Source organism: Leucoraja erinacea, chromosome 2 (genome assembly GCF_028641065.1).
Source record: "Leucoraja erinacea ecotype New England chromosome 2, Leri_hhj_1, whole genome shotgun sequence".
Classification (NCBI taxonomy): Eukaryota; Metazoa; Chordata; class Chondrichthyes; order Rajiformes; family Rajidae; genus Leucoraja; species Leucoraja erinaceus.
This window is the reverse complement of record NC_073378.1, coordinates 104,469,151-104,476,430: the sequence shown is the minus strand read 5'-3', so window position 1 is coordinate 104,476,430 and position 7,280 is coordinate 104,469,151.

The window sequence follows — 7,280 nt, the reverse complement described above, 5'->3', positions numbered from 1 at the left end:
TGGTGAAGGGAGGGCTGTAGGAGCCTGTTGCTCTGCCATCAGATGCCAGGAGAGTCCAGCTTTGAAATGCAGCCTGAAAGTTCAGGATTCTCTCATTTGCATGATATAAGAAATAAAGGCTGATATAAGAAACATAATTAGTGTTTCAGATCAATGACCTGCAATGGACCTGCAGCATTACCTCTATTTCTCTCTATATAGGAGCCATCTGAACATACTGATTATCAGCAGCATTTTCTCTTTTTATTTTGGAATTTCAGCATCTGCGGGCTTTTGCTTTAAGAAAGTGCTGTAAGTACTTTGTCAGTGTCGGTTGGCAAGGCCTTCGGAAGTGATTTTGGTTGTCATCCTGAAAAATAAAAGTTAACATCAATATTATGGATCGAGCCAAGCAGATCCATAACGGTGGAACCAGTGTAAAACTCTGTGATCCTACCACCTTGAGTCATGACCATGATGAGCAACCAGGAGGGAATTTTATGATTTTATAACCATATAACCATATAACCAGCAACAATGATGCCCTACAAGTCAGCCGAACAAATTTGTTCCCCTTGCAATAAAACAGAGCTTCTCATGCAAATTTATTTTTAAATGCCAACAAAATTCCACACCGCCACCACTCTCTGCGTAAAGATTCCCCCTCAATTAATTCTGTCCCAAATTCCCCATTTTTGACAAAACATGCCACACTGTGCAACTAAATATCAAGCCAGATTAACCCAGTTTACAAACAACAGGAATAGGGATATGTGGGCTGTCATTTTAAAGTCCTGCACACTAACTAGTGGGTCTTGTTGCCAAGCTGCTCCAGTCAATTTACCCAACAATGTAGAGATCTACCTATGATGTCCTATCTGAGCATTAGTTTAGTCTAGAGATTCAGCAGGGAAACAGGCCCTTCGACCCACCGAGTCCACGCTGATCACCAACCCCTGCACATTAACACTATTCTACACACTTGGCACGCAGCAAGTCAATTAACCTACATACGTGTACGTCTTTGGAGTGTGGAAGGAAAGCAAAGATCTTGGAGAAAAACCACACAATCACGGGGAGAGCGTACAAAATCCATAGAATCAGCACTCGTAGTCAGGTTCGAACCCGGGTCTCTGGCGCTACAAGTGCTGTAAGGCAGCAACTCTACCACTGCGCCACCATTAATCGAAGAATATGAGATGGGAGCAGCTGCTCTCAAAATTAAGGCAGAAATCAACTGTGTATGGCATCAGGGTACTTTAACAAAACAAAGGTAATTTGTTGGGAAACTAATGTAGTGGAAGTTAACAACAGTCACATCTGAAGTGTTAGGAAACTCAAGTATCATAGAGTCAGTGTGATTTTCACAGTCATCTGCAAAGAAATATGAAACCACAAAGAAAGTCACCACTGTTATCAATAATACTTTAAATATTCACCAACAGGAATCTACCAATCCCTTTTGATCTGGAGTAATCACTCGGAGAGGAAAACATCAATTAGCCGAATGCAAATTGGCAACACAAGCCTTATATTCAAAGACACGTTAACATTTCAAGTCAATGACCTGTGATGGACCTGCAATATTAATTTTACTTCGGAGTCACGTGAGTGACTACGTGAAGAACCCCGCCAGGACGTATGCGTGTCATATCGCTACACGCATTGCGAAACAGTCAGGCGGGGTGGAACGACGTTCCACCGCAGCGGCAAGTTTAAAAGCCGGGAACTGCAGGTAAGAGATACTCTGCATTCTTTTTTGTTATCCCCATACTGTGTTACAGGTGTGTAGTCAATGGACAAAATGAAGAAAACTAAGAAGGCTGCGACAAAGGTGGCGGGGGAGGACCGCGGAGTTGCGGGCAGCCAGCAGCGGCCAGTGGCACATGAATCACTCGTAAAGGGAACAGCTGTGCCCAACTTCACCCCCGCACCGGCCAGATCTACACGGCCGGGCGGTAAGGCAAAACAAAATCTAATAGAGTCGTTGACTTGGATGAGTCTGACCAAGCAGCCGCGAGCGGTCAGCGACTGTGAGCGCTGGAGCCAGATGGAGCGGCTTGTGGAGCAAATGCTCCAACGTGACAGGCTCTGGGAGATGGAGTCTAGTCACTGTGGGCAATTTATTACACCCACAGCAGCACCTCTTGTAGGGCTGCACAGTGCATCTCCCTTGTCAGAGGGGAGTGCAGGGGTCAATTCTGGGGCTGACCCTGAAGAGGGGTGCAGAACAAAAATCAAGTGTACGCAGGAAGATGAAAATGGACATGGTGTCCCAATTCTCCAGACGTGACAAAACCTGGAACCGGGAGATGCCAGTATTGATTATATGTCACAGCTACAGGAACAGTGGGCACCACGGCAAGACACTTTATAACTCTCCTCACCCCCACAGCATCCTCAGGACCTCTACAGGGGCAGGGCTGTACAGTGCATCAATCCCCACCTGCAACTGTCAGAGGCTCTGCAGAGGGTACTGGGGGGAGCAGAGAGGATCATTGGCGTCTCCCTACCCTCGACAAGAGGGCCGCTGTCTGCAGAACACAAAATTGCCAAGTGTACCCCCTCCACGCACACCTGGACCTGGCAAAACTGCCTGCCCCTCCACCTAGGAAGAGATGATCGTAGCATCTACCCGGACACGAGGCTGTCCCAATTCATACCACAGCCAGACCAGGCTGGCCAAACAGTCACCTGGAACCACAGTCACTACTTGACTCTGCTGCCAGTATACTGGCATGGCCATCAAATCAGCGGCCCCGGATTTTTTTAAGCAGAACTTTAACATTGACCTGCTTTTAACTATTTAGGCTGTTCCATGGACACCACGGTTATTATGTGTGAAGTGTTTACACATTGACGACTCCGCTATTCACTGGGAAATTTTGCACTGTAACAACTGTTGCTTGCAAGATGACAATAAAGGTTGATTGATTGATTGATAACTGTATATCCCTGAATGTTCCTATTGTAAATAATTGCATATGGAAACACGTCGGAGCAGGAGTTAGAGGCATGGATGTCAAACTCCAAAAAGTACTAAAGCTCCTAACAGCGGGAATAACAGCTTTCGCCCGCACAGTAGATGAAAAGGAGATGTCGCAGGATCAACAGGATGCACTGGCACTGCTCTGTAATATACAATACGAAATAAACAGCATCAGGAAGAGTGCCATCCGACCTGCTTTAAACCCAAAATTTGCAGATCTGTGCAAACCAGGAAACATGAAACCACCAATTTTACTATTTGGAGGTAACCTATCCAAGCAAGTCAAAGAGCTCGATGAGGAGGCAAAAACCCTGGGGCTCATCGAAGCGACATCATCAAGAACCTACTACTACCCATAACCAGCACCCTTATGCACCCACCAGTAGAACAAGACAAACTGGTGAAAGCTCAAAGGCCAGGTACACCGAACATCGGTCTTTTTTAGGCCATGGCCCAGACCGGCCTTCGTGGAAGATGTGCAAACCCCCAACACCAACCCAACCACAAACCCAGACACCGGCGCCTCAACCTCCACAAAGGATTCACAAAAACAAGTAAACCTGTCACTGGTAACCATGGAGGTAGGTGGGTCTGGTTCCTTACGAATTGCAGGGAGTATGGAGGTTGGTGGGAGATTACACTTCTTTCTGGATGCATGGAGTATGTTAACTACAGACACTTATATCTTAAGCAGTATCCAGGGATATACCATAGAATTTATACACAAACATAGCCCTCCAGTTCAGCATGTACCGAACCGAATGTTCGTACTTTCAGGTAAAGAAAAATCAGAAGCACATGCTGAACTGGAGCGGCTTTACGTAAAAGGGGTAATTGAGAAAACCCAACACAAATCGCTGGAATTTGTGTCTAATATCTTTACCAAAAACAAAAAAGATGGTGGTTGTCGCATCATCATAGATTTGGCCAATTTGAATACTTTTGTACAATATATTCATTTCAAAATGGAAACCTTTGTTACTGCTAAACAATTGATTTCCAAAGGTTACTTCATGGCTAGCATCGATTTAAAAGATGCTTACTATTCAGTGCCTATACGAGGTGACCACAGATGTTATTTAAAATTCAACTGGATGGGACAGATCTGGCAGTATAAAGCACTACCAAATGGTCTAACATCAGCCCCCAGGCTGTTCACTAAAATTTTGAAACCAGCCCTAGCATTTCTGCGGAAACAAAAACACATGGTGATGGCATATCTAGATGACATACTTATTGTGGGCAAAACTTTGGAATTGGTCAAACAAACTGTAACAGCCACAAAACAACTATTTGAAAAACTGGGATTTATCATCCATCCAGTTAAATCTAAATTAACGCCTTCCACCACAATGAATTATTTGGGGTTCACATGTCGGTGACTTTGCCAAAGGAAAAGGCTATAGCCTTAATAGAGGCTTGCAATAACCTCATTGACATCAGTAAACCGTCTATCAGATTGGTAGCAAGAATAATTGGCAAAATAGTGGCTGCCTTTCCAGCCACACAATTCGGACCTTTACAGTACCAAAATTTACAGAGGGCAAAAATACGAGCACTCAAAATGAATGCTGGTCATTTTGACAGACCAATGAAGCTACCAATCGAAGCTATAATGGAACTAAAATGGTGGAAAGGTAACATTCGGCATTGTTCCAATCCAATCATTATCAGCAACCCTTCTATGGTGCTACAAACTGATGCCAGTGCACTTGGTTGGGGTGCTACCAATTCCATCACCAGCTGTGGAGGGAGATGGAATGCACAGGAGGCGTCATTATTACAAACACTGGGCATAAACTACCTGGAAATGTTGGGTGCATTCCATGCCCTAAAGTCATATTGTTCTGGGTTATATCACCAGCATGATAGACTATAAATTGACAATACCACCGTGGTAGCATATATCAACCACATGGGTGGTAACAAATCGACATTATGTGACAATCTGGCTAATACAATTTGGCAATGGTGTATCCAGAGAAATATTTGGATATCAGCTACTTACCTACCAGATAAACTAAATTCAGTGGCAGACACCAGGTCACGCAAATTTAATGAAAACACCGAATGGATGTTGGATAAAAAAGTATTTGCTGATATTACAGCACGGTATGGAACACCAGATATCGATCTATTCGCATCCAGGCTTAATCACCAGTTATCAAACTATGTTTCATTGGAACCAGACCCTGGGGCAGCGGCGACAGATGCATTTTCGCTGCATTGGGAAAAATGTTTATTTATGCATTCCCTCCTTTCTGCCTCATCAGTCGGGTATTAAAGAAAATACAGCTAGACTCTGCGTCTGGTATTTTGGTAGTACCCTGTGATACTCGACATGGTATTAGAACCATGCATCACCATCCTGAATAGACCAGATTTATTGGTTCATCCCGTAACAAGGGAAAGCCACCCATGTCATAACCATATGAACTTATTAATTTGTTGAGTCTAAAAGTACCTCTACTGCAACTGGGACTGACGAACCGAACAGTGAACATTATTTCAGCGGCCCACAGAGAGTCCACCAAAAAACAGTATCTGGTATACATCAGGAAATGGGAGATATATTGTCACAGAAACAACATCACCTACAGGTCTATGAACATCCCGTCTGTTCTGGAATTCCTGGCAGGCCTCCATTACGATGAGGGGCTCAGTTATTGTGCCATCAACTGCGCCAGAAGTGCTCTGTCAACATACCTATGGCAAGGAACAGAGCGTCATTCTGTTGGGACTCACCCCCTGGTAACAAAGCTTATGAGGGGAATTTTTAATATCAATCCCCCATGAACCAGGTATTCCCAAATATGGGATGTGAGTATTGTCCTGACTATGCTAAGGAATTGGTCTCCAGCAACAGCTCTGTCCCTACAAAGACTGACACTGAAAACAGTCATGCTGATGGCTTTGGTCACGGCACAAAGGGTACAGTCATTACAAAAATTAAGACAGGACAACATGACTTCTTCATCTGGGAATATAACGTTTCATATTTATGAATTAGTCAAGCAGAACAGACAGGGGTCAGCAGGCCTCAATATAGAATTCAGGGCTTACCCGATAGATGATCGTCTCTGTATAGTAAGACATTTATTGTTATATATGGAGAACACGAAAATCATCAGAGGCAATGAGATGGCACTATTAATCAGCCACAAGCAACCACACAAAAGAGTGACGGTCCAGACCATCTCAAGATGGCTGAAACAGGTTCTAATAAAGGCTGGGGTGGATACTAACATTTTTAAATCTCATTCCACCAGGGCTGCAGCTACATCGGCAGCTATGCAGTTGGATGTTCCGATGGACCAAAATCCTCTATACAGCAGGATGGTCAACGGAGAAAACATTCCAACTATTTTATCATAAATCAGTAATTATACCTGGAACGTTTGCAGAAACAATTTTAAGTTCTGTAATATAATTTCACCCCATAAATAGGGGCTATAATTTGGTGTTAATAAATTTATCATGGATTTCAATGTCGGATTCACGTCTAATCATGTTAACACAATTCCTCCCATAGTCATTAAGGCAGATGTGATGCATGGACTCGTTTCCACGGCATGAAATCACAGAGCTTTGAAATCGTCACGTAGTCACTTACGTGACTCCGAAGTAATATAGTAAGATTAAACGAGAACTTACCAGTTCAAAGTTTGATCATTATTTTATGAGGAGTACGTTGAGGGAATACGTGCCCTCCGCTCCCACCCTTGGTCATATACTCCACTGGTATCTTCTTCTCTAATCTTACTATGTTTAGTCATTACAGTTATCTGTGATTTCACACCGCTGCTTTGAAGAATGACAAGTATGCGTTCTGGTGGGGTTCTTCAAGTATTTCCTCAACGTACTCCTCATAGAATAATGATCAAACTTCGAACTGGTAAGTTCTCGTTTAATCTTACAATTCTATATCATTCTATTCAGAGGCCATGCTGATCATTTCCACATTTTCCCTTCTCATTTCACATGGGGAGAAGGCAGGAACGGGGTACTGATTGGGGATGATCAGCCATGTTCACACAGAATGCCAGCTTGAAGGGCCGAATGGCCTACTCCTGCACCTATTGTCTATTGTCTATTTTTAGCATCTGCAGCCTTTTGCTTTAAGTTATATGCTAGTACCATTTGGCAAAGCCGTACTTTATAGTTTTAGTGAATTAGAAGGAATCCGTACTTTATAGTTTTAGTGAGTTAGAAGGTGGTTATAATCTGGAAAGTACTGCCTAAGAAGGTAATATGAGCAAATACTCACTCAACATCTAAGTATCTGGATGAGCATTTGAATCAACATGTGATA